Source organism: Lytechinus pictus, chromosome 18, assembly GCF_037042905.1.
Source record: "Lytechinus pictus isolate F3 Inbred chromosome 18, Lp3.0, whole genome shotgun sequence".
NCBI lineage: Eukaryota > Metazoa > Echinodermata > Echinoidea > Temnopleuroida > Toxopneustidae > Lytechinus > Lytechinus pictus.
In genome coordinates, this window is record NC_087262.1 from 18,437,548 (window position 1) to 18,443,298 (window position 5,751).

The following is a 5,751-nucleotide window of genomic DNA, read 5'->3' on the forward strand; positions in this document are numbered from 1 at the left end:
CCATCATTACCTCTGCCATCATTACCTCTGCCATCATAACCTCTGCCATTTTTACCTCTGCCATTTTTACCTCTGCCACCATTACCTCTGCCATCATTACCTCTGCCATCATTACCTCGGCCATCATTACCTCTGCCATTTTTACCTCTGCCATCATTACCTCTGCCATTTTTACCTATACCATCATTACCTCTGCCATTTTTACCTCTGCCATCATTACCTCTGCCATTTTTACCTCTGCCATTTTTACCTCTGCCATCATTACCTCTGCCATTTTTACCTCTGCCATCATTACCTCTGCCATCATTACCTCTGCCATTTTTACCTATACCATCATTACTTCTGCCATCATTACCTCTGCCACCATTACCTCTGCCATCATTACCTCTGCCATCATTACCTCTGCCATTTTTACCTCTGCCATCATTACCTCTGCCATTTTTACCTCTGCCATCATTACCTCTGCCATCTTTACCTCTGCCATCATTACCTCTGCCACCATTACCTCTGCCATTTTTACCTCTGCCATCAATTACCTCTGCCGTTTTTACCTCTGCCATCTTTACCTCTGCCATCATTACCTCTGCCATCATTACCTCTGCCATCATAACCTCTGCCATTTTTACCTCTGCCATTTTTACCTCTGCCGTTTTTACCTCTGCCATCTTTACCTCTGCCATCATTACCTCTGCCATCATTACTTCTGCCATCATAACCTCTGCCATTTTTACCTCTGCCCTTTTTACCTCTGCCATTTTTACCTCTGCCATTTTACCTCTGCCATCATTACCTCTGCCATCATTACCTCTGCCATCATAACCTCTGCCATTTTTACCTCTGCCATTTTTACCTCTGCCATTTTTACCTCTGCCATCTTTACCCCTGCCGTCATTACCTCTGCCATCATTACCTCGGCCATCATTACCTCTGCCATTTTTACCTATGCCATCATTACCTCTGCCATCATTACCTCTGCCATCATAACCTCTGCCATTTTTACCTCTGCCATTTTTACCTCTGCCATCTTTACCCCTGCCATCATTACCTCGGCCTTCATTACCTCGCCATCTTTACCTCTGCCATTTTTACCTGGCACCAAATTTACTACAGGTCCATCATATTCCGCAACATGGTCAGATGGTGTCAATTTTGAAAATCCATTTTTTTAGTGCCATGATTGTGGGCTGCATTAAAAACCAAAGCTGCAACTATTATGATTAAAAAAAAAAAGAAAGCCAATATCAAAATAAACTCCTACGTGCAGTATTAATTAAGAGCCTCCGTTGTCAAATTAATATAAAGAGTATTGGCCAAAAACACGAAAATATTTTTTTTCTCAAATTTTCCCATTTATTTGCACATAAAATCTATTAAAGAAAACACTTTTTTATATAAAGAATCATAACGTACAAAGTATAAAAAACAACGAAATAAATACAACTAAACAGTTTGATTGAATATTAGTGAGACAGCAAGAAAGGAACAAGCCTTGTGGTTAGTGGAAGCAATAGAACAATAATTATACAATTACTTCTTAACAATAACAACGATATGAATAAAATCAATAAACTACAACGAAGGGGTGCCCATAGTGTCTAAATAAAGTATATACAAACAAACTTGATGAATAAAAATAGTTACGTCATCATTTTTACAGTATAACTCTTGTTATTTCAATATAATTTACTAAACAAACCTTTTCATGGATGAATATAATTTTGAAATCTTAGCATAATTTTCTACTATTAAGATTTCGATTTAGATTCACTATTTATTGTCCATCATGAAGTATTTGCCACATGATAAGATATGGTAAAATCAACAAAATAGGCATATTATACAAGAACGGATGTGAAACAGATCTGATAAAGTATTCATTCCTATTATTTATCTGTCAGACAGTTTTATTTACAGAAAAGCACTTCGGTAGCGGCCCTGTCCACATAACATGCAATTATAATTAAGTCATTAAAGATTTTGAAGCATTGTAGATTTGGATTATTCTGCAAGCGTTGTGGAATCTTTTAACGAGGACGGAAGGGGAAGAAAAGGAATTCTAACAGTTTTGGAGATTATCGCCATAATTATATGGGCATATTTATAAAATCGTTTTGAAATGATCGTTGAATGAATTCAAATCGCTGAAAAATACAGAAATTTAGTTCTTAAATGCAAATGGACATTCGCATCCCATCACCTAAACCCATAAAGATATAAAAAGGAGGGAGAGAGAGAGGGGGGATTATAACCATAATTATGAGCATGCTAAAACACCTTGAAATATATAAGCAGCACTTGAGTGTTTCACCCACATATAGATATTATTAAAATATAAAAATGGTGTCAGTTTAAAGTATCCATATTTACATTATTGCATGATTTATGATTAAGAATTCAATCTTTTTACAAAAAGCTTCACATTATCACAGCTTCAAAGGCAGACTTAAGCTCGATTTTTGTTTACACTCCCGGTGCCTTTTCACTTTGGGTAAATTAAGAAGTGATAATAACAAGTCACTGAAAATCCGGAGATGATACCTCATGATAAAAAGCCAAAGAAAATCCAAACGAGATTTCTCTTTTTCTTTTCTCTCTTTTTCTAAAGATAAAAGAGCTTTGCTGTATGGCTTGGTTGGGTGGGGTCGGCCAAAGAGACGCCATGCATGAATACACGCATTCCATAGTATTAATGGCGCCTTTGTGCGTCTCCCCTTGACTCCCATTCATATACTTCTATCTCCCTTGCTGAGATTCGATGAGGTTTCCAGCGAATGGGAGTTTTCAAAGAGGTGTTATTCGCCGAGGATTATAGCGTTAACAATAGAATAATAGTCGCTGTTCATCCCTTTTCTTACTGCGAATAATGTACTTGACCTTAATGGTCTGGTGTATGAGATTTAGGCTTCAACGACGTAATTCCCTTTTTATGCTTTTGGAAGGATTGTATATGATAGACCTATACTCCCTCATGAATCCATCGAGTTCAGTTTATTACTTCTCAGTTTAGAAAGGACAAGATGAAACATGAATCCTATAGGTATATGCAAAATAGACATGGGTGTTTTTTTTAAGAGCCAGTTAAAATCACAGTTAGGAATAGGGTAGGAGAAAATAACAAACTAAGTACTAAGAGGTACAATAGAAAGTAACTTTATATATGCCAGTACCACAAATACGCATAAAATCTGAACTAAAATGAAGATACAAATAGGCTTAACTTAAAAATGATATATCCGCGGTAGACATGGTAGACATTAATTTTCTGCAGTAACCATCGAACAATATATTGGGAAAACGCAGTCACTCAATGTGGGTCAAACTTTGCGGACTGTCTACATGAATATCTAACCTACTTCTTCGCGAGCAAAGTTCAATTTGGTCGCATTGAAATAATAAGTAACCTACTTCAATATTTGTAAAATATTAACCCTAAACTTGGTTTCACTTAGGTTTACAAAAATACAAAGAAATTTGGTGTTACCCTAATAGATATACTCATTAAAGTTAGAATGGATGTGTTGTTATAAATGTTGCATATTATTATTATTATCATTATTGTTATTATTATTACTATTATCAGGGGCCGCGGAAAGGTTTTCAAAGTGGGGGGGGGGGGGTGGGGGCTGAGCCAAATGTAGGGGGACCATGCAAAAAAATACAATCATATTGTCATTTTTTTTCGTTTTTGTACACGGTTTTGGACAAATGTGGGCGCTTCCGCGGCCCCTGTTTATTGTTATAAATACTATTATATCATCATCATCATCATTATTATTAGTAGAAGTAGTATTATTAATAAGAGGACAATTTATTTGGATGAGTTAGAGAATAAAAACAAAATTAAAACATTTGTTCAACAAGTAATGTGCTCAGTGTCAATACTATCCACTTACTTTCTTTTCCCATCTCTTAAGTTGTACTTAAAAGTTGTTTCTTATGCACATAGAGAAATGCTCAGCGACAGTAGACCAATACGTTAGGCGCTAGTAAAGAACTGAACATTGCTTTCATTATTATATCCAATGGATGTGAATAATATATCGTTACATTCCTATGTCCATTGAGCGACATATAGTTTATAAATGTTGCTTTTTTTAAAGATACTTGGAATTCAAATCCCTTCTGGGACCAAATCTTCTTCAAGCGCGTTATTTTTTTTTATATAATCTTCTCATCGAGCAGACTGATCTGTGCTCTGTGCGGACATGGCTTGCTGCCTCAGTCACACCAACAAACTTTACTCTAAACCGATAGATAATTTGCCATTCCACATAACGTAATAACTCTGATCGATATTAGCTCGGTATGGCTGTTGTGACTGCAGGCAATACTGTTGTTAAGTTCGTTCTAATCTCTTCAGAGGTCGTGAGACTGGCTATTCATCTCATCTTGGTTTCATCCGCTTTGATACTTCCATCAATCTCCAGAGAAAAAGCCTTATTAAAAAAAAAAAGATTTTATCCTGTAAATATCCCATTTTTTTTTTATTCTACTTTTGATAAATTGATTGATTGATATTTATTGATGAATAGACCTAATTCATTCATCCTGCAATTTATTCATGGCAGTGATTCAAATGAGGATTGGTAGCAGGTAGCATGACGAGTCAACAATTTGAGGGGCCCAGTCATTGCATATGGGGCAAATTATACATATAAAAATAATTAAAAAAAATCCTGCGATAACAACCAAATTTGTTTACCTTTTTAATACAAAAATCTGATTTAGTGATGGATTTAATATTCAGAAAATCTTTACTATTTTCTCCTTCTTTTTTTGGGGGGGGGGGGTGGAGAGTCCCAAGCCCCCCTTCCCATCTGTACGCCAGTGTTGGTACCATTTTTCATTATTTCCGACCCATCCATGAACCCAAATAAAGGCGATTCTAAGAAATAGGCCACCAGCTTGTAGCCCAAGTGAATCATACTTGGGCGCCACTGCCTACCATTATTCATTATTGCTGCCAACTGTAAATTTTAAGTGATTGGCGCCATCTATAGCTATAACTTTGTACAAGAAATACATGTATCATCCATTAATGTTTTTACAGATCAGTAGAATAATCCAACAAAATGTAGCATTAGGGTGATCTTTGTCACTAAATTTTAGGTTTCTAGGTATAAGGTAAGTAAAAGGTAAGCTAAAATAGCCAAGGAAAAATTGCAGGGGTATAAGTGGCAGAGGTAAATTGGATGGGTAAATAAGCAGGGATAAAAGTGACAAGGTAGGAATGGCAGAGGTAAAAACAGCAGGGGTAGAAATGACAGAGATAAATATAGCAGGAGTGAAGTTAAAATGAAAGTGTTAGAAATGCCTAGTTTAGTTCACTTCATAGGTTGCACACTGTTTATTATTCACCCTTTCAATTCTTCTCAGTTTCTATCTCCCAACCTCCCCTCCCCTCTCATTCTCACAACACATATACATTAAATCAATTTCTAAGGTAAAAATAATTTCAGAAAATCATATAGGATTTGTACAGCGCAAGTATCCACCTTGTTAAGTGTTCAAGGTATTCATATATTTTCAATACTTTTTTTCTTTTCTGTTGTTTCTCACACTCTCTGGAAGTAGGTTTTCTCTTCAATGCAACAATAATACAAAACTATATGAATACTAAGGTGAAAGTGACAGAACTGCAATAAATTTGGGTCTGAATCAAAACAATTTAGCACCCATTGATTAATTGCAATATCAAAATCAGTGTGTACAGGATTATACCTCTTCATAAACACAACAAACAACTGGTGG